Source organism: Ambystoma mexicanum, chromosome 14, assembly GCF_040938575.1.
Source record: "Ambystoma mexicanum isolate Mex_15411 chromosome 14, UKY_AmexF1_1, whole genome shotgun sequence".
NCBI classification, from domain to species: domain Eukaryota; kingdom Metazoa; phylum Chordata; class Amphibia; order Caudata; family Ambystomatidae; genus Ambystoma; species Ambystoma mexicanum.
In genome coordinates, this window is record NC_090940.1 from 596,636,779 (window position 1) to 596,660,561 (window position 23,783).

General features: G+C 44.6%; 1 protein-coding gene and 1 pseudogene across 1 annotated transcript in view; one reads left to right on the forward strand and one right to left on the reverse strand.

Moving 5' to 3' along the window:
* The window catches only part of EML5 (EMAP like 5), a 772,681-nt gene that overhangs the window by 635,036 nt on the left and 113,862 nt on the right, over positions 1-23,783 (reverse strand). The gene's annotated exons all lie outside the window — the stretch shown is intronic.
* On the forward strand, positions 1,069-7,899 carry LOC138527527 (histone H3.2-like; annotated as a pseudogene).

Genomic DNA, 23,783 nt, shown 5'->3' on the forward strand with positions numbered 1-23,783 from the left:
TGCCACTGGCTAGAATTGGAGACAGCAGAACATAGTACACTTTAGCACCAGACCAAGTTCCTCAGCTTGTCCATATGAAGAGAAAAGTTCTTTTTTATCTTACATCTCTTTTATAACGCAAAAGATTTCTCTAAAGGCAGTGGGCTATGCTGCTGGAAATGGCCCCTCTACAGGTGGAAGCGTTCATTTAAATGAATGTACTGCCAGGCCGGGGATTCTGATAGTATCCCTCCGGGCACTCCTCAACAGCATTAAGTCTGTTTTGGCGCGCGGTTGATCGCATGTGATTTCCTTCCCTCATTTGCATAGCTACAATTCATTATAATTCAATTTCCGCGCAAGCGAAGGAGACAAAGGCAATTAGGCGCTCAAGTTCTCTAATCACTGCCTCAATGATCTCCTCATGTGACATGTATCAAAACAGAAAAGGATGTTAGTCTGTTACCTTTGCCTTCGTGCCTGTGCCTTGTCATACACTTTCACGCCTCGTGCACCCCGTAACTGCTGTCTTGTTCTCTTGTACACTGGGAGGGGGGAGCAGTAAATGCACGCGGGAATGCCCACGCGGTGTGCTATAATCATATGAACAAAAACCTAGGGTCAGCGGCATTGTAAGGGTCTGGGGGGGTGCTATTGTCCCAGGTCTTTCGGTTGCAGACCCAGATAGAAGCTCAGGGGCTACAACCCAAAGGCAAGCTATCCCTGAATCCCGACAGTCCCGGCATTAGCGTAACCCCAGATATTTTACAGACCTAACAGCACCCCTGCTTAGGGTCCCTGTACTGTCTACCAATGGAAGATTGAGGAAGGTATTTGCAGCTGAAGAGGGACTTTGACGCCCATATATTGCAACTCTCCTCTGAACAGTTGCCTCTGCTACAGATATTGAGGGGAACGATCGTCGAATCGGATGAAATTATTTTGGATTCCACGATCTATGCACACACTATCTGAGGTTAAATTCGCACAATTACAGAAAACTCAAACAGATTCAGAAAGAGAACTTGAGAGTATACTGGAAGAGGCCAAGCATACTGAAGAATATATGAGGTAGTCCGAGCTCGGGATATGGTCTACATCCAGCAAAGCTCAGTGCTAAGACTATATTGGACAGGAAACACTGGAAAACTTGAGAGTATACTGGAAGAGGTCAAGTATACAGAAGAATATACGAGGTAGACCTAGCTCGGGATATGGTCTACATCCAGCAACGCATAGTGCTAAGACTATATCGGACAGGAAACACGGGAGAACTTGAGAGTATACTGGAAGAGGTCAAGTATACTGAAGAACATACGAGGTAGACTTGCCTCGGGATATGGTCTACATCCAGCAGCGCATAGTGCTAAGACTATATTGGACAGGAAACACGGGAGAACTTGAGTAAACTGGAAGAGGTCAAGTATACTGAAGAATATACAAGGTAGAACTAGCTCAGGATATGGTCTGCATCCAGCAACGCTTAGTGCTAAGACTATATTGGACAGGAAAGACGGGAAAACTTGAGAGTACACTGGAAGAGGTCAAGTAAACTGAAGAATATACGAGGTAGACCTCGCTCGGGATATGGTCTACATCCAGCGACGCATAGTGCTAAGACTACATTGGACAGGAAACACAGGAGAACTTGAGAGTATACTGGAAGAGGTCAAGTATACTGAAGAATATACGAGGTAGACCTAGCTCGGGATATGGTCTACATCCAGCAACGCATAGTGCTAAGACTACATTGGACAGGAAACACTGGTATTGTGAGAACTAGAAGACGATAAGCCAAATGCTATGGGACTGTAACAACATTTTTGGGTGATGGAAAACCTTGGATCCGTTTATAACAACCACACTAGAAACAAACATTCCCGTAACCAAAACATGGTGCTACCTAATTACCAGACGCCCATGCACACAATACACATCAATGAAAAGGGAAGATAATCAGATGCATAATTCCTGGCCCAAAAAATATTCTGCGACAATGGAAGATGAACAATCGAATTCCCATTGCCACCTGGACAAAGGAGAGGACCACGCTAGCCTTGCCGGAGTGGGCGGCGTATAGGATGCGGGGTAAAGAAGATCGGTATAAACTTAAATGACAGGAATCTGGTATCTACGTTGTCTGCCAAAAAGTTCGAATCCAAATTACCTACTCAACCAAAAGTTCTAAAACACATACTACCAAATGTTCTACCTACCAAAAGTTCAACTTTTGGTAAGTAGAACATAAAAACGGCTGCAAGGGATGCAGGGGTGTCCCCCGCAGCTGTCCCGCAGTCATGAAGAAAAAAAACAAAAAGAAAAGGCTGTGCAGGTGTCCCTCGCAACACCCCGCTCACTATACTATACAGTGTACAGAGTCGCTGTTGCGGGTGACCCCTGCAGTGCCGGTTCTCGATCACAGAAGTGAAAGGGAGCAGGCGTTGCAGGGACACGGCGAGACGGAATGCAAGGTAAGTATGGGATGGGGGGTAGCGGGGTTTGTTGGGGGTGGGTAGGGTTTGGGGAACATCGGTAATGTTCAGGGGAGAAAAGACCGAAGATTATTTCATAAAAATAATCTTCAGTCTTTTCTCCCTCAAACATTTCCGCTTCGGGCATTCAACCCAAAATGGAATTTACATTGGTAAGGTATGAATGATGTTGGTTTACCTATGACCCACACGTGTTTAGATGCTATTTGACATGTGAGTCAAACGAAGAATGCTAATTGTGTCACCGAACCCACACCCTTTTTGCCATAACCTCCCATGCTGCTTCCCAACCCCCCAGGAGATAATGTGGGTAGTGCTATGATCACTGCTTTATTATGCAAAGCATTGGCTGCTATGTTCATATTTGTGGTAAAACAAAGAAATGTGTACAACAGGAAGCTAAAATTCCCTCTTTTTAAAAAACACAAATACCCTTTAAAGGGCCTTTTCGAAAGACTTGTAGCGCCTCAAGAACTTCTGGTCAAATCACCAATAACTATGATCAACAATTCTACTCCTTGCTGCCTCAGTTAGAGTTGCCTGTAGCCCGATGCGTAGGACTGTCAGAGGCAATCGACAAGCAACCATCTCTTCCCAGAATTAACAATGACTCTCAAACATGGAGGGCATGAGGGTACATGGTGGTTCCATAGAAACAAAATAGGTATGTTCGGTCGAACGACACAAATATAGAGTAATTCGACTAAACCTGAAGTGTGCCGGCTCAATGGCATTTTATATATAATTAATGAAAATGTAGTTAAATGAGGAATTCATGTTTTAATAAGCATGCCATGACAATATATGTGACGCAAATTAAAAACATCGTTTAATGCACTTTGCCATAATGTTACATTTTACGTATTTGTTGTAGCAGTACATTGCTGTGGATTGATATTTTCACATTGCACATCTGAAAGTGTCATTGCTGTCTCTGGACTATTCATATGGTGACATTATTATTGCCCTTAGTACACACTCTTTTAGAAACATTTAATTGGGTAGAATATGCATCTGGTTTCCGAAAAGCTTTCGATCTGTTTCTTCATGTGCAGTGTGATAGATGGGCCTAATAGAATTTCAACATGGCTGCCCAAAAGAACCAAAACGGAGAAGCTACATACACGGTGCAGTGTTTCAAGGCAAGGCAGCTGGGAGCCTCTGTCTCATGGGGATAGGAAAGCACTATATTCACTGGGTGTGAAATTGAGCAATCTATATATGTCAACAAGCCTGGAGGTAGAGGGTGAAACGCATTGTTTTGGCAGTTTTTTTGTATGCCTCAATAAAGATTGATTGATTTTTCTACTTACCCTGAACATTATTTGCTCCCCGGAACTTTCGTTATCTGTACATACACATATATAAAAGCGCAAAGTTTCCATTCACCACTCGCCATTGGCTAGTGATAATTGGCTCTTGGCGAGTAAGAAATGGTCTTTCTGTCTATATGTTGAGGCAAGCCAGAAGAAGGGCTCGGATCAGAAGACATACTTTTCAAGTAACTTTATTCAACGTAAAAGTAAAACACCTTACTACCCCTATCGCTAAAGGTGCGTTCACTTCCTATCAAACTAAACTAAGGTGCTCATCGATAGTCAAAAGAAAAATAGTCCTCCGTCCGAACACATCCACTTATCGCTTACCCTAACACTTCAGAATAAAAGAAAATTAGGTGGAGTGCCCTGAACTCAGTGTTAGATACTAGAATATTTCCCAGGTGTTTCAGGAATTTGTCCTGGCTCTGGAATCGCAGTTTAACAATTCTCCTTATTTAACAGTCCATGGCAGTTTATCAAAGTTCCTAAAGTTTCCCAAGTTCAACAACAAAAACATCTTACGTTCAAGAACAAACAAAATGTCTACAATTTTTTTGAGGGAGGGATGTTTCCTGATCCCTTTGCACCACTTGTGTTGTTTTCTTATATCTCTATCCCTTCAGGATCTTAGGTGGGGCATCTCCATGTGGCCTCTTCGCAACGTCTTGGTACCTTACTTTGTGTACTCAGTCGTGTGGATCGGTTGGGTTCCTCCAGCTCAATATTTCCAGGGCTATCTCTCTGGAATATGGCTGTCCCCTCTTTCCATCTGGTTCTCCGAATTCACGGTGCCCCTGTGACTTGTTGAGAGGATTCTACAGTTCGGGGTTCTCGGGAGTCCACACCCCGTTTTTTGTTCACTTATACTTCTGGGGTATTGCTGATCCCTTTTTCTAGTTGGTCCTTTCAACTCTCAGTTAAGATGTTTGGCGCCTCCGTGCTACCCTCATATCTGTTCTGCATTTGGCTTATTGGTCCCCTCTGCCTCCCCTTCGTTCCTCTGCCCCAATGGCTCACTTAGTTCTGTGGGGTACAGTAACTCCTCTCTTCTTGTGGCTCTCTTTGCTCTCGTAGGTTTCTCTCACCCTTCTGGAAGTTTCTCCTATTCAGGGTTCTCTTGCACCTGTAGTTCTTTTCATTCGCTCATTCAGTCTTTTTCTCTGGGCTTCTTTGACCCTGGTATGGGGTTAGGACCGTCCTTCCTCCTTCCCCAATCTCTTTCATCTCTCTGTCCCCCTTTCATCTGGACAACCCACATACTTTCGGCATTGCAGGGACTGCTCCAGTGCGGGTGTGTCTCTTCGGTAGTGGTGGCATTCTTCACAGTTTACCGGTCTTCGAGACTGGATACGATTGAATTTCGGACTCCGCTCGTCGTGGTGTTCTTTTGTCCTTCTGCTCTCTTGCTGGGAGCAGAACATTCACTCCCCCCTCTGTTCCTGGTTTCAGCATTCATTCGCGGGCTCCGGGCCCACCATGTCCTTGGCGTGGTCGTGCCACCAGGTAAGCTTTTAGTTGTTTCGTCATGGCTCCACAGGCTCATTACTCATTCAAATTAGGATGGTGGCATCTCCTTTTGGCGTTCGCCCCTGTCAATGCCACAGCCGGCTATGATGTACAATACGGCTTCGTCCTGCACCAACGTACTCACGTTGCAGGCTAGCCACTGCCTATGGTTCATCCTCCTCCACTCGAGTCGCTGGTCCTTTATACTGGCTCCTATAATGAGAGGGGGCATACTGTTTACAATATGTTATGAAATGGTTGTAAAGTTCATCATTACCTTAAGCCAAACGAATAGGGGTATTGTCCATATTATCGTGAGCCACACACATAGATGTATTGTCAGCATTACTGACTCCCATGTAGGCAGATAATATCTTGTGTGTATATGGAGTTCCACCTGGGAATGGGAGCCCTTGTCCACTGCAGGGAGTCACTCTTAGTGAGGTCCTGCTTTCCCAAACCCCAGCGGAGGGTTTGCTTAGTGGGCTCACCTCCCTAGCCTCAAAGGGGGTGGCTACCCTTGGGAAGAAGGGACGAATACCATGGATTTGTCACAATGTAAAGAAATGAGGTGATGAGTGACTTTTTATGGATGGCTAGTAGCTTGCAACTTGAACTTTTGCACCCTGTCCTAAAAAGAAAGCAATTGGTACTTACAGAAATGTAGGCAACATTCAAGCACTCGCCAGCAAGCGCACAAAATATATTCTTTTATTCTTTCAATTCATAAAAATATGGCGGTGGAAGCTACACATCCTGCCAGAGAAATTGTCACGCATTCCACCCCTAACAGGGCTTCGTCAGGCTGTATACAAATACAATACACCAGCGTTCCAAATAAGTAAAAACACACCATGATCACGCACACGTAGCACTGCCATCCTTTAACAAAAATAGAAAAGGGATTCAACACCCTCATGATGTTAAGTCAAAGCCAATATGGCAGCCATCTTTACATTCTCCAACCTCAATTGATAACAGAGGGAACATCACATATAAATATACTTACAATATAGCTACAACAATGAATATAAATACTGCTGAATGCAATGTTCATAGGTGATATATTAGAAAAATATTTGATTAAAATCACGCTACAAAAGATCACAATATGAACAAGTATTTCGTTTGGGTGCAACAATAAATAGGATGCAACAACAAAAAAACAGACATTAGTGAAGCAGGGCAGAAAACACAAGGAGCAGGTGCCAAGTTGATTAACATATTCATAACTCAAATAAGCCTCCAAGCCCATCAAAAACAATAAATGCATATACATGGAAAATTGCGTGAATTCATGTTTCGAATAATAGAATAGGGGCTTAGAACTTAAACAGACACATCACACTAGAAAATAGAACCAAAGTGGGCAGAATTATAGAATAAACATACATCCACATTTAAAATCATGAAATAAGGCTTGTAAGCCTACATGGATGAATGTATCTAAATAACAAATAAAGCCCAAGTTGGCAAAACCTGTTTAAAGAGAAAATGATCAAATGAAGACATCAACACACCAGAAAAACACATCAATGTACAGCAAAACATAGAATCTCATAATCAATCCAAAAACACATATAATTCAGTGTCAATATTATGTCCCTTTGATTGTAGCTTCTCAAAGTACATGATTAGTCTTGCCTCCAATTGCTGAAGCTTTAGAGTTCAATTTCCTTTCTGCACATGCTCTGGGACATGAGCCAAACCGAAGAAAGATAGAGGGCCTCATTATGACCCCAGCGGTAGCCGTGCCAGTAAAAATGGCACGGCTTCCGCTGGAGTCGTGTTTATTCCGGCGCCTGGCTTTGGGGAATTACCGGGGTATTACAGCCCCGGCGGTCCCAGTAATTTCCTAACTCCAGGCCCCAGAAAAAGTAACTCCCCATTCCCATTCGAGCCCTCAATCAGGATTACTCTGATGTTTTTCAGAAACATGTTTTGCTAGTCTGTAGTTTTCATCATTATTTTAATAGCATGACAATGCTGTAAAATTCTAAGTTTAAGATGGCACATGGTGGAACCAATATATGCCATGCCACAAGGACATAGGATCATATACACCTTTGTACGTCGTCAGTAGAGTGGAAGCAAGTCTTGAAGCATCGCCACGGCCCATACTAAGCAGACCGTCCGCAAGTCCAGCAGAGGTTTTGGCACCTCACAAGCAGCTCGCCACCAAAGCTACCTGCAAGAGTGCCACTGCCACGGGCGGCATCAAGAAACCACACTACTACTGGCTGAGCACCATGACCCTCCGGGAGATCCGCTTCTACCAGAAATCCACTGAGCTTCTCATTGGAAAACTGCCCTTTCAGTACCTGGTGCGGGAGATCGCGCACAACTTCAAGACCAACCTGCGCACCCAGAGCTCGGCCGTCATGGCCCTGCAGGAGGCCAGCAAGGCTTACCTGCAGGGGCTCTTTGAGGGCACCAACCTCTGCACCATCCACCCCAAGAGGATGACCATTATGCCCAAAGATATCCAGCTGGCCTGCTGCATCGAGGCCGAGAGGGCCTGTGGGGCACCAGCAGCGAGACCCACCACCGCAAAGACTCTTTTAAGGGCCCACACGTTGTCACATACGGGCTGCTCATCTTGAGGCTTGCTCTTCACCAGGCTGCTCACGGCTCAGACTAGCGCTCCTCTGAAACTCAAGCTGCGGCTGCCTCCCCAAAGTATTCTTCCTCCAATGCCCGCCTGGGCGCTCTAGCTCCAGGGACGTTGGGTGACCAGTTTCCCTTGCCTTCGGGTTGCTGTCAGGGATGATGGCTTGTGCCTTTTAGCCAGAGTGCCAAGCTCTTAATGCCAGAAGCACAGCCAGGTCTTAACTTGATGCTTTTCCCCTTGCGTCACATTTCTATAGCGCTTGATGAAAGATTCCATGGGCTGTGTGATAGTTGTTGACATACCCCCAATCTCCTGCTGCACCCCCACCCAATAGCACTTGATGCCAGATTCCAAGGGTTGTGTGATACTTGTTGACATACCCCCAATCTCCTGCTGCACCCCCACCCAATAGCACTTGATGCCAGATTTCAAGGGCTGTGTGATATTTGTTGACATACCCCCAATCTCTCACTGCCCCCACCCTATAGCACTTGATGCCAGATTTCAAGGGCTGTGTGATATTTGTTGACATACCCCCAATCTCTCACTGCCCCCACCCTATAGCACTTGATGCCAGATTCCAAGGGCTGTGTAATAGTTGTTGACATACCCCCAATCTCTCACTGCCCCCACCCTATAGCACTTGATGCGAGATTCCAAGGGCTGTGTGATAGTTGTTGACATACCCCCAATCTCCCGCTGCCCCAGCCACCTTTTTAGCGCTTGATGCCAGATTCCAAGGGATGTGTGATCATTGTTGACATTTGGATGTCACGTCCCAGCCCGGTGCTGTTTTGTATTTTACCTACCTACAACCTCTGATTGACTTTCGCAACCTTACTGTGTTTTGCATTTTAACTACCTGTAACCTCTGATTGACTTTCGTAACCTTGCTATGTTTCGCATTTTATCTATCTGCAACCTCTGATTGACTCTCGCAACCTGTGGTTTGTTTAGCATTTTACCTACCTGCAACCTCTAATTGACTCTCACAACCTGTGGTTTGTTTAGCATTTTACCTACCTGCAACTACTGGAGTGACTTTCACAACCTTGCTGTGTCTTGCATTTTACCTACCTGCAAACACTGGAGTGACTTTCACAACCTTGCTGTGTCTTGCATTTTACCTACCTGCAAACAGTGGAGTGACTTTCGCAACCTTGCTGTGTCTTGCATTTTACCTACCTGCAACCACTAGACTGACTTTCGCAACCTTGCTGTGTCTTGCATTTTACCTACCTGCAACCACTGGACTGGCTTTCGCAACCTTGCTGTGTTTTGCATTTTACCTACCTGCAACCACTGGATTGACTTTCGCAACCTTGCTGTGTCTTGCATTTTACCTACCTGCAAACACTGGAGTGACTTTCACAACCTTGCTGTGTCTTGCATTTAACTACCTGCAACCACTGGAATGGCTTTCGCAACCTTGCTGTGTTTTGCATTTTACCTACCTGCAACCACTGGACTGACTTTCGCAACCTTGCTGTGTCTTGCATTTTACCTACCTGCAACCACTGGACTGGCTTTCGCAACCTTGCTGTGTTTTGCATTTTACCTACCTGCAACCACTGGATTGACTTTCGCAACCTTGCTGTGTCTTGCATTTTACCTACTTGCAACCTCTGATTGACTCTCACAACCTGTGGTTTGTTTAGCATTTTACCTACCTGCAACTACTGGAGTGACTTTCACAACCTTGCTGTGTCTTGCATTTTACCTACCTGCAAACACTGGAGTGACTTTCACAACCTTGCTGTGTCTTGCATTTTACCTACCTGCAACCACTGGACTGGCTTTAGCAACCTTGCTGGGTCTTGCATTTTACCTACCTGCAACCACTGGATTGACTTTCGCAACCTTGCTGTGTTTTGCATTTTACCTACCTGCAACCACTGGATTGACTTTCGCAACCTTGCTGTGTCTTGCATTTTACCTACCTGCAACCACTGGACTGACTTGCGCAACCTTGCTGTGTTTTGCATTTTACCTACCTACAACCACTGGACTGGCTTTTGCAACCTTACCTATCTGCAACCTCTGATTGACTCTCACAACCTTTCTGTATTTTGCATTTTACCTATCTGCAACCTCTGATTGACTCTCACAACCTTTCTGTATTTTGCATTTTACCTATCTGCAACCTCTGATTGACTCTCACAACCTTGCTGTGTCTTGCATTTTAGCTACCTGCAACCACTTGATTGACTTTTTGCAGGCTGTGCTCTGTTTTACATTGTTTAACCTTGCGGTGATACTGGATGTAGCCCCAGCACCATGAGGTGAGGCTTTCTCAAGTTATGCACCCACTCTTCATTCCAGCCTTGTGCTGTGCTCGAATCTGCTCGCCTGCACTTAATGTACCTTTCTCCTCCCTGCCTCATTATGGTTTTCTCCTTTCTCCCTATCTTGCACGTACCCTCACCCCCCCTCCCCTTTCATGTTATAGCACTTGCACGATCCAAATGTCTCATGGCCTAGTAGGAACGCTTGTTTGTCTTCTTCCATCCCTTCCAGCACTCCCCCTCTCCCACTTTCATTTCATGTTATAGCACTTGCACGATCCGAATATCTCAAGTCCTAGTAGGAACGTTTTTATTGTTTTTTCTGTATCCCTGCCCCCCCTTTTGTCTTGATGCGCCTTGAAACACTGTGTGATGTATACATAACCAATAAATAAATAAATAAAACAACAAAATCAGTCAAACAATTAATATCAAATCTGATGTCAAATTTGTTGTTGTTCCTGGGGTATTAAAAGTGTGTAGTGCAAATAGTCAAATTACACAATTAATATCTCCCACACCTGTGAAAAGCATTAGCCCTTCTACGGGGTAACTGGTCCCGCTCTTCAGTCCTCTGAGGGATCTTACTAGGTGCAATGACATCTTTTAAAGATGGTGCTTTTGCAAAAGTAACCTGAGGATGGGAACCTAATACCCCACAAATATCCTTATCCAGCCTTAAAACTGACCAATGTTTACCCTCCTCATTCTTCTTCTTTTCGCCCCTGCCAAGATTGCCTAGTGCAACAGTCCGTTCATTCGACTCAGCTTTGTCAAGTGCACTAACAATCGATTTTTTCTGGTAACCTCTGGATTTCAAGCGACTGCTCGTTACCCTTGATTCTCTTGCAAAATCTCATTCTTGTGAGCAGTTCCTTCTATCCCGCAAAAATTAACCAAAAAAGGAATACTATTCACCAGAGAAGAGGAGGGAATGGCGGGATGAAAGCTACTGACATGTAGTATCCTGTTTGCCGAAGTGGGCTTCCAATATAATCTGCTGGTAAGTACGTTATCCACTACCTCAAAACGTACATCTAGGAAAACCAATTCTTTCATACTGCTCGTAAGCGTGAGTTCCAGATTTGTATTTATTTACTTATTTATTACATTTATAAAGCACGCTGTACCCTGGGGCATCTGGGCACTGGTTACCACGAGGGCTTAGTTACAACAGGTTGCAGTCATCATAGATAGTGCAAGAGATGCAGGTAAAGTTCTGAACAATTATTTGCACAGGTACTCATGTTTCTCATTGCTATTCATTAAAGCTACACTCCTTAGGTTGATCCAGTGATCCTCCCAAAATGATGAAGAGGTCATCTATAAGCAACCGCACTATTACATTGTCCAGATAGTTGTCGTACAATGAAAAGCAGGCCCCTTCTTTCTCCCACCAACCTAGGTATAAATTTCAATAGGTCGGGGCCACACACGCCTATGGATGTCCCTCGGTTTTGCCTACAGATTCTGCCTTCAAACAGAAAATAATTATGATTTAGGCAAAACTCTAATAGGTCCAAAAGCAGCTCATTCTGCTGTTCGTAACAAGCAGACCTAGTTTTCTAAAAATAATCATACGCGTTCAGCCTAGCCTAATGGTTAATGCTGGTGTACAGCGATACCACATCAAGGAACACCAACCAATAATGTGGTTCCCATACAAAACAATCATGTTTTTTTTAAAATGTCCGATGTGTCTCTGATGTATGAATTCAAACCACAAATAAATGGCTGTAAAAATGTATCCAAATATTTCGAGGTAGCATCTACCAAATTATCTATCGTGGACACAATAGGCCACCCTGGTTGGTTGGTCACGCGTTTATGCACCTTGGGAAGTAGATACAAAATTGGAGTCACAGGATATTAGCATCGTAGTAACTGGACATCATCCTCATTTTATAAATCTTGTTTATGCCATTACACCGATTTGTCATCCAATGCATTCTTAGTAGCCACCAACACATCAGCATCCACCAATTCATAGCACCTGCCATCTCCAAGCTGCCGACTAACTTCAGCCAGATAAAGAGTTCTCTGCCAGATAACCACACCATCACCTTTATCAACATACCTAATAACAACACTAGGGCCAGCCTTAAGGTTTGGTAAAGCTTGAAATTGCGATTTACTCAAATTGAAACCTACCTGATTATTTTCCTAGGTAGTTTCTGTAAATCTACAATGACCATTTCTTCAAAAAGGTCAATATTGCTTTTTGCCAAAACAGGACACAATCTGGATTTTAAACGTAAATCACTTTCAATACTCAGATCAATAGAGATATGAAAAAGCTCAGAAATCTCACGACCACTTGGAACATCACCCACAGAGATATTATCTTCTAAAGTATCTAAATCGCCTTTGAACATTGGATCCAGCAATATTTGTATGTATAGTTGCAGCTATATTTTTTATGTATATTTAAATGTGATCTTCCCTCTGTTATCAACTGAGGTTGGAGAATGTAAAGATGGCCATCATATTGGTTTTGCCTTAGCATTATGAGAGTCCCTTTTCTATTTTTGTTAATGGACGGCAGTGCTACATGTGCATGTTCCTTGTGTGATTTTACTTATTTTGAACGCTGGTTTATTGTATTTGTATACAGCCTTGTGGAAATCGATATAATATTGTGACCCCAATCGCATTGTTTAAATGTATGTTGGCCTACGCCAAGCTGTCTAAAGAATACCATGTACATAGGTTCCGCGGCAAGGTCTTGACCTTAATGTATTGTGTAAGCCGCCATCTTGGATCTAGCCGCCATTTTAGGTACTCTTGCAGTGTGGAAGTCACCCTGAATCACAAAATGGAGGCCGAACGACATTTTGAGTAAGACTCCGGCCATGGTGACCTCCGCACACGTGAATAAATAATATGTCCGCAGGCCACTTGTTAGGGTCACGAACTAAGACCTTGTCCTCTCTTTAACCTGTGTGTAAATATGTAACTGTATCAGCGGAACTGATCAAATTATGTAAATTGTGTGTTCGACCTGGCTACGAACCCTAGCCACGGTTCCAAGAATGGTTAACTTGCGAGAGGGCTGGCCAATGCAGGACAAAACGTATAAAAACCCAAGCATCCCGATGATCGCTCTCTCCCACTTTCAGTGCGAACCTTACGTTGAAGGTTCGCGTGTTAGTCAGAGGGCCGAATAGCTATCCGTATGTCAATTGACTTTGGTAACTTTGAAATAAAGCGCTTTGTATGTCCTTTGTAACCTGTGTTGGTGTGTTTCCTTTTGGGCTTCCCGGCCTCATATCAATTTCTCTGTTTCCACAGTTGGCGCCCGAATAGGGACCCTCAAGATTGATGCCGGATCATTGAAGGTTGACGCAGACTATCGAATCGGGATCGGACGGTGTGATTCTGCGGGCCCGACCGATCGAGACGCGATACCTTGGCAGCGCTGCACGATCCGATCCTTGGGCGATAGTCGTGCGGTCTGACACGGCATCTTGACGAGGGTCCAATTCCGAGGCGGGCAGATTTGCCGAAACCACCGAACGCAGGTAAAAATTCATTAGTTGAAGTCCTTTGTAAACCGTACGGTCCTCCTTAGGTTTGGTTAGGTGCAGTCGTGACCCGGCTCTTAATTTAACCCTGACAATTTGAATTTGGCGTATTGTATCTGCAGACACAATTATTGGACCAGGTAACACCAATTCTTTGAGAAATGCCTGGGAAATTGTCTAGCTGCTTTAGGGCTCTGTTCCGCAGCGATCGACAATCTTTGGAATTTAGCCGTCCGGCACCACAGGAGGGGTCGCCGGCGTGTACTATGTACTGTAAGTATGGCATTGGTAGTATTGTATTTAATTACATTTGGCACAGACAGACCAGAAATGCCTCCGAATTTCAGTGGCCAATCAATGGTAGTTTTGAAATCCCCCGTATTGAATACTTAGAATCGATCTTGCTCAAGAAGAAGGCTAGGCCAGCAGCCTTTGATGTGTTACAAAATTGGAAAAAGGAAGCATTGCAGCAGCTTAAAAGTAGGGATAAACATGCACGTCGTCATAAAACAAATGCCGAAAAGGCATTGTTGTATGACAAGGAAAAACGATTAGAAGAAACCCAGAAAATGGATAGAGCTTTCTCGCTCGGGGTCCAGAAAATTTACCCCTCTAAAGATTTCCATGTTTCCGAGGAGTTTATTGAGAAAATATTGAACGAACGGAGGCCTGATTCTTCAGCGCCACCTCCGTATGCTCCTGTTATGGGCACCTTGCCCGTTCCTGCTATTGTTCCCGTTGCTATTCCTACTCCTCCTGCGCAGCCTACTGCTCCTAGTTCTTTGGTTGTCGCTCCTCTGTCTATTACACTGCCTCTCTCCCCTGCACCCTTGTTAAGCCCACCTACACTTTCGATTCCGGGGAGTCCCGTGTTCGTTAAAATAGATCCTGGTGCAGGGTCAACAATTGTGACTCGTAGTACTGTTCCTGCGGGCAGGAAACAGGAACTATTTGCTTGGGCTAAGCAATGCATGGAAAAAGGTGATCAAACTGATGTATTTTCAACATTATCTAATTTGCACGATTTTCCCGAGAAAAATGTTTTTATTGAAGGACTGGGGATTCACTTAGGTGTAATGTGGGGTAGATTGCAGACTTCGGATCTCCCACAAGGGGTGAGAGATCTGAATGCTTTGGCACTTTCGAGGGATACAGAGCAGAAAGTATATGGACATGTTGATAGATTGTTTGAGTTTAGGAGGGATTTTGAAAGGTTACAAAACGAGGATGATGAGGACGATAGGATATATGTACAGAAACGGTTCCTTTCGTGCCGAAGATCAGCACCTGAGGAAGTACGAATTTGTACCAAAGACGCGATTCGATGGATCTCGGATTCATCGATACCGCCAGATGAGGTGTATGACACATATAGTCAATACACGGTAGAGATGCAAAGAAAGGTAATCCAAGTGATGGTACAGCACTTACAGGAGGAATGTATAAGGAAGAAGGTTGGTTGCCCCATAGAGTTATTGGGTATTTGTAAAAGAGCTTTTTCGCCCGACACTTCTACAGCTGCTTTAGCGCTCGATTTGGCCCTATTGCTCAGTAAGCGGTCGGAGGTCCCTATATCTCAGTTGCCTATGAGAGAGGTCCTTCCGACCCTTGTCCCAAAAGTAGAAATCCCCGCCGACGCGGCAGCTGGTACTCCCGCGACGGACATCCCTGCACATTACGTATCGCAGTTTGTTCACGTCCCGTTCTCTCGACAGGAAGTGAACACGATTAGACAATCAGTCCCTGATATTAGGAAAAACCCGACAGGGTTTTATAAAGAAATAGAATCCGTCTTGCAGTCTTCTGTGTTCACCTTAAGTGACATGGACTTATTGTTTCCAGTGCTTTTGCCAGTTGATGTATGGAAACAGGTACGGACAGTAGATGATGTGCCGGGGCTAGGGGATACATGGGTAAATCTGATTAGAATAGATGGGGAACGACCAGCTGGTGAGAAACCACCCCAGGTAATACTTACCTTACCCGATAGAATAGTTGCTAAACTAAAAACTATAATCCCAGAAAAAAGGATTATTTGGGACAAGCTTACGGCCTGCGTCCAAGGGAAAACTGAAGGTACTACTGAATTCTTTAATAGATTTGAACAGGTGTTCTCTGACTTCAGTGGACAGGATTTGGGCACAGAGTCGGGGAAGAGGTTGTTTGTGGACAAATTTGTACGTGGATTGTTGCCCGACATCCAGTCACAAATTATGTCCTCAGAGAGCGCTTGGCAGGCAAAATCTCAGTCAGAGGTTTTGCATATGGCTCAGTATTATGAGAATCGGGTTAATAATGAAAAAGAGAAAATCGAAAAAAGAAGGGGTGACTTAAAGACTAAGGTATTGTTGCAGCAAATTGTCAGAAACCCCAGAGGAGGTACGACACAGACTAGAGGTCAGTACATTCCAAGAGGAAATACTCCTCCAAATTCTATAAATATTAATCAGTGTGCTTATTGCCGCCAGGAAGGTCACTGGCGAGCACAGTGCCCTGCCCTTCGTCAGAGGTCAGGAGGCACATTTGGAGGTATGGGTAGGCGACCAAGGGGCCGCCCCGGAGCAGGGGGCCCTGATAGGGGTCAGCTTCTACAAGATCCCCAGCAACCTTTTTCACGGGAAAATCAGACTCCGAGTATGGACTCGAGAAATATATTCGATCACCCTTCTGCTGCCTATCTTTCTGAAGAACTTCCCTTTGACGAAGTTCTGCCTTACTAGGATTGCCCGAAGCAGCGTTTGGAACCTTTACCTATTCCCTGATCAGAAGGGCCCCTACGTTGAATTATTGGTGGGGAATAGGAAACATCAGTTCTTGATCGACACTGGAGCACAAAAGTGCTCCATTGACCATTCTAGGGTTCCAAACATCCCACTGTCAGGGCAAACAAACGTTTCTATAGGGTTCTCTGGTATACCAACTCTTTGTCCGGTTTCTGCGCCGGTATCTGTTTCTTTGGGTCCTTTCACAAACCAGTGCCCTTTTCTTCTTACTTCAAACTGTGGAGAAAATTTGCTAGGGTTGAATTTGTTAAAGAAACTGAATGCAGTGATTCATTGTTCCCCTGACGGAATAAGATTAACAGTTTCACCACAGCAACCCTTTAACTCCCAGTACTTGACCCGACCTCTACCTCCCGAGTTTGACATTGTCCCGGAATGTTTGTGGGCAATAGACGACAATGATGTCGGGATATTGCACATCGAGCCTGTTAAGATAGTCTTGAAACATGGGGTTAAGCTACCGCGCATTCCGCAATATAAAATTTCAATTGAAGGTGAGCGTGCTCTGAAATGCATTGTCTCCGATTTTGTACATCGTGGAGTGATCGAAGAGATAACAGGTAGCTTATGTAATAGCCCGATCTTGCCAGTATATAAGAAAGGCGACAATGCAATTCCGTACCGGTTTATAATAGATCTTCGTGCTATTAACCGAGTGGTAGCCCCACAATTTCCAATAGTGCCTGATGTAACTACGATCGTAACAATGATCCCTGCTACGGCTACACACATTAGTGTCGTAGATTTGAAAAACGCCTTCTTTAGTATCCCGATACATGAGGAGAGCAGGTATTTGTTTGCGTTCACCTTGGGGGGACGCTCGTTTACATTCACAAGGGCACCTCAAGGGTATACTGAAAGTCCTAGTATCTATAGTAGAGCCTTAAAGGAGCAGCTCGACACCCTTGAATTGCCACCTACTTGCACGCTGCTTCAATATGTAGACGATTTGCTCCTGGCTGCAGACTCTGAGAAAGCTTGTAAAGAAGGCACTATATTGTTGCTTGTTCATCTAGCTGAAAATGGTCACAAAGCTTCGCTTAAAAAATTTCAATATTGTTGCCAGGAGGTTGCCTATTTAGGCTACCTCCTGTCAAAGGAGGGGAGAAGATTGACACCTGAACGAATAAAACACATTTCTGGCATGTCTGTCCCAAAAACACAGAAGGAAGTCAGAGCCCTGATAGGGATGGCGTCCTACTGTAGACTGTGGATCCCGAACTTTGCACTAGTGGTAAAACCGATGTTGGCTTTGACGAAGAAGGGCATTTCTCTGCCATTGCCATGGGAATCGGAACATCAACGATCATTTGAGCTTCTCAAAACCGCGCTATGTTCAGCACCGGTTCTGGGTACACCAAATTACGATAAGGCCTTTGTGTTGTTTGTGCATGAATGTGATGGATGTGCTTTGTCTGTGTTAACACAGGAACATGGAGGGAAGAATAGGCCGTGCGGCTATTATTCCTCCGCCCTCGATCCTGTTGCATGCGCTTTGCCGCGATGTCTGCGCGCTGTTGCTTCTGCCGCTGCGTCTGTAAAACAGAGTGAGGGGATGGTCCTAGGCCACGATTTAATCTTGATGGTACCTCACTCTGTTGATATTCTATTGAATAAAACTCAAACGCAACACCTTACCTCTGCCCGGTTGACAAGGTACGAATTAGTCCTATTTGCTCCTCATATCCAAATTAAAAGGTGTTGTGTTCTCAATCCGGCTGAACTCCTACCTCTCCCGCAAAATATTGTTTGCGGTGATGAAGGATCACATGACTGCCTATATGCCACCGAACAAGAAACAAAGGGCAGGATACTCCTTTGGAGAATGCGGAAGGGGAGCTGTTTTGTGATGGCTCCTGCTTCAAACTTCCGAATGGCACATCTACAGCTGCTTATGCAGTTACTACTTTGAACAAGATTGTTGAAACTAAAAGGATTCCGCATAACTCCGCGCAAGCCGCGGAGATTATAGCGTTGACTCGCGCTTGTGAGCTCTCCCAAGGGCATAGAGTCAATATTTATACGGATAGCCAGTACGCCTTTGGGGTGGCTCACAACTTTGGAAAACTGTGGTCGGAAAGAGGGTTTCTGACCTCACATGGGACCAAGATTCAGCATGGTCCCTTAATAGTACAACTACTTTCAGCGCTCTCGCTCCCTGAACAATTAGCGATCATGAAATGTGCAGCACATCGCAAGGTCATAGACAATGTGGGCAGAGGAAATGCTTTTGCAGATTTGATAGCTAGACAAACAGCCACAGACCTTAGCACAGACATGTACACCTCGAGGGAAGTGATAGATGTTTGTATAATAGATGAAGGCATTGGGTCTGTGCGAGATATGCAGACTGATGCCTCAGTTGAAGAGTCTAGGAAGTGGGCTGAAGGCATGGGAAAATTGGATGATGAAGGGTGTTGGGTGGACGCATCCGACGGGAAATGGTTGCTTCCTGATTCTTATGTGTTAGCAATGGTTACAATGGCACACGGTCCAACACATGTGTGTGCCCAGCAAATTACGAAGATATTACAGCAGGTTTGGGTGAATGATAAAATTTTGGAAACTGCAAAGAGACATGTTCAGAATTGCATGATTTGCCTGCAGCACAATGTGGGTAAAGGGACAGTGACTCCAAGGGGAAGTTTCGGGCCCCCCTCTGTCCCCTTTGAAACCATTCACCTTGATTTTATTGAAATGGAGCGATGTAATAACTTGAAATATGTTCTTGTCATCATTTGTGCTTTTAGCAAATGGGTCGAGGCTTTCCCTGTCAAAGATGCTACCGCCATGACTACCGCAAAGATCCTGGTGAAAGAGTACTTCCCTCGATTTGGGCTCCCGAGGATAATTTGGTCGGACAACGGCCCCCATTTCATCGCAGCCGTAATGTTGCAAATATGTGTTGCCCTAGGGATTGAGAAACGTTTTCATTCAGCTAGGCACCCTCAAAGTGCGGGGTTGGTAGAGAGACACAATGGTATTTTGAAAAACAAACTTGCAAAAACATGTGCCGACACTAAACTAAAATGGCCCGACGCTTTACCTATTGTGTTGTTAGCTATGCGCACCACACCCCAGACTAGAACTGGGCTCTCTCCGTTCGAGGTGGTAATGGGAAGGCCTGCTAGTATCTGGGGTCTCCCTAAACCTAAAGCCCTGAGGAATGTGGATAATGTATTGCTCATAGATTACTGTAATCAATTGACTAAAAATCTGTATTTCATTTACCACCAGGTGAATGCTGCCTTACCTGTACGGTTTACGGGCCCAGGACACGATATACTGCCCGGTAGCTGGATCCTGGTGAAGGCCTACGAGAGGTCTTCCTGTCTTGCGCCTCGCTGGCGCGGACCCTACCAGGTATTATTGGTCACCAGGACGGCAGTGCGGGTGGCAGGAAAGAAGAACTGGATACATGCAACGCATGTTAAGAAGATCCCTCACCCGACGCCACTCGCTACAGAAGAAACAGAACCCCTCGCTGGTGCTACAATCTCTGATCTCGGAGTAGCAGGCAGCGTTGTGAGTGCGTCGGAGAAGTTCTCTGAGCCTGAGGAGCTCGGGGAGCCGGCCATTTTGTCTCCGCACTCTCTTGATCAATCGCTTCCGGAAAATCTTGTTTCGAGCTCTGCGACTTCCGTCGCCACCGACACGACGCTCCCCTCAGGGAGCGACGATACTTTGCTTTTGGATTCAACAAACTTGGGTACCATCAGGTACAACCTTCGACCACGGAAATAAAATTACTGCACGAGTGTCGTGCATCTGGAAGGAAAAGAGTGATTGAAGTACTGTTCTCTTTCCTTTTTTTTTTTTTTTTTGAACAAAGAAAAGGAGGGTTCTGTTGGCTAGGGTTGGAAGGACTAAGAAATCGCGCAGCCGAAGTGCCGCCAGCAACGACGAACATTGGGGCCGTCGATCGGGATGACCATGATACCTGCCGCCTTCACCGCTGCTCCCCGTGTTGAACTATTAGACAAGGAGGTGACCAAATCGAACAATGAACAATGTGCCTGGGCCCCGAAAACGTACTGTTGTGTTCTCGTTCTGATTATTGTTATTTTTGCAACTGCTGCCGTGGGACTTTGGTATTTTGAAGAAATTTATCCTTTGAAGCCTCTGTTACCGACCAAAATCGTACCAACTGTTTTGACTCCCTCTGTACACCTTCAAACTCTGTCCCCTAGGGACTCTTGGCATAGACAGAAATATCATAATAACACTTTGATGATAGTGATGAATGCTACGCATGCTATTTTTAATAAGATTAATTGTTGGATCTGCACTCACTTACCACAACATGGGAACAAGGGACTGGGATGGTATATACATCCCTTACCTTTAACAACTTCTTGCTATGCCTCTCTTAGAGCACTCTTCTTTGGCCGATAGAATGATGGCATCTCAGGGAACTTCGATGGGACGAATTTGAATGAATTTGAAAAACGTGAATTGACTCCCCTGGGATGCTCGCTTTTCGCAAATAGAAGTAAACCTAACGTCGCTTCTATTAGGCCGTCTGATAAACTTTCTTTTCCTTTTCAAAATCTAGTTTCTTTTAAGATGGCTCCGATAGGCAAAAAGGATGCCATGCCTCCTTCTTATTCTGTGAATCATAGTCCTGATTCAGTTCCTTTCTGTGTACAAAGAAATGGCACTAGGCCAATGGGAGACTTCGAGCCTTGTGTAAATACTGTAAACTTGACTGGGGAAAATAGGCCTTTGTATGTAGGGGGACCCGTTTATTTTGTTTGTGGTAGTTTAGCTTTTCCCTGGTTGCCCAAGGATTGGCAGGGGACTTGTTATTTAGGGATATTGTTACCAGGTGTATTTATAGCCAGTACCTTAGAGGTATCTAAGGCTCGGCCGCGACGGGATAGTAATGGAGACACCCCTGGACAAGTGTTCGGGGATATAGCCAAATCGGTAGTGCCCTTTTGGGGACAAATAGCAAATTCAGAAAACATTAGGGGATTAGCGAGGGTGTTGGAGAAAACGATCAACCAGACCACGGACATACTTTACAATATGACCTTAGAGCAAAAGGCGATAAGATTGGTAGCACTTCAAAATCGAATGGCATTAGATGTCATTTTAGCCGAACGAGGTGGAGTATGTAAATTAGTGGGGTCCGCTTGTTGTGTTTTCGTACCAGATTCTTCACCAACAATTTTTAAAGCAATTCAGAATTTACACACTCTCAGTTCTGAAGTCCATATCCCTGTATGAGACAGGAACTTTAGTACTTGGTTTTGGGATTCTTTACGATCTTGGGGGTGGAAGGTGCTTTCTGTCATTTTAGGTATTTTAGGGATTCTGTTATTTCTTTGCTGTTGTTTTCAATGCCTCCCGAGTATATGTGGAATGATGGGGGGATGTTGTGCTCAGGTAATGAGCGCAATAGGGCATAAGATATACACCCCGAAGACAGCATCTAAAGAGTTCATGTTGCAAGAAGTTCTTATGAACAACTTTATGGCTATTGACATTTCGGACAATGATGCGGAACCTATGGATGATAATGCCTTCAGTTATTTTCGAAAGTATTAGGAAATAATGTATTAGCACTTGGCATAGGCCAAAAGGAGGGTCTGTGGAAATCGATATAATATTGTGACCCCAATCGCATTGTTTAAATGTATGTTGGCCTACGCCAAGCTGTCTAAAGAATACCATGTACATAGGTTCCGCGGCAAGGTCTTGACCTTAATGTATTGTGTAAGCCGCCATCTTGGATCTAGCCGCCATTTTAGGTACTCTTGCAGTGTGGAAGTCACCCTGAATCACAAAATGGAGGCCGAACGACATTTTGAGTAAGACTCCGGCCATGGTGACCTCCGCACACGTGAATAAATAATATGTCCGCAGGCCACTTGTTAGGGTCACGAACTAAGACCTTGTCCTCTCTTTAACCTGTGTGTAAATATGTAACTGTATCAGCGGAACTGATCAAATTATGTAAATTGTGTGTTCGACCTGGCGTTCCAAGAATGGTTAACTTGCGAGAGGGCTGGCCAATGCAGGACAAAACGTATAAAAACCCAAGCATCCCTATGATCGCTCTCTCCCACTTTCAGTGCGAACCTTACGTTGAAGGTTCGCGTGTTAGTCAGAGGGCCGAATAGCTATCCGTATGTCAATTGACTTTGGTAACTTTGTAACTTTGAAATAAAGCGCTTTGTATGTCCTTTGTAACCTGTGTTGGTGTGTTTCCTTTTGGGCTTCCCGGCCTCATTTCAATTTCTCTGTTTCCACAGCCTGACGAAGCCATGTTAGAGGTGGAACGCCTGGCGATTTCTGTGGCAGGCTGTGTAGCTTCCACTGCCATGTTTTTGCTAAATTGAAACTGTTGAGTGTTTGAGTGTTTCCTATGTTTCTGTAAGTACAGCTTGCAATTTTTTTTTTAGTGGTACACAGAGCGTTTTGCTTGTTCATGTTAAAAAAGGAGTGACTCCTCCAGACTATTCGATTCGCCAGTTGCATTAGTATGCAGAGCAACCCCCTTTTTTCTGGTAGAGCCATGCTGTGATATATATATATATATATATATATATATATATATATATATATATATATATATATATATATATATATATATATGTGTATACATATTGTAAGGGTGCAGAAGGAGGAGACTGACACACAGGTGGCATAGTGACTGCTACAGACTTTTATTAGTCAAGAAAATAAAGAGAAGCCCTAACTTTCCCTACTTCTAAGAGCGGTTTCCCTGCCTCAACTAAAATACTAAGTTTGGTCAGAATGTCCATGTAATCAATAGATAAACAAAACCGAAATTTCAGGGTGAGAGGTCACAACACTCTAACATTCTAACAAATATAGGACTTTCTCGGCAGCTTTCACATACCGAGACGCCGCGCTGCACAGCCCAGACGAACACTTAGAGTCATAGAAGTTTGGGGCAATCTGGGTTAGCAGCCACCATCCACAGTGGGTGTCTCCACCATTATCAGCATAGAAGACATTACTTACCGCCTGAGGTACACACTTGTTTCCTCAACGGCGCATTTAATGCCGTCCAGATATCTATACCCATGATGGATTTTCTCGCTTACCCTGGCACTGGATAAGTCTTCGATTGAGATCCCGGGACAACCATTCTTCCCATCACACGTCCTGATGAAGGCCTGCTCACAAAACTGCACCTTACAGCTCTTCTAGGCCGAAACACCATTGTGTTGACGATAATACCATCTGAACAGTGCACGATTCAAGCATTGTTTTGTGCTTTTTGTATATATGTTCATGAATTTGGGTTTA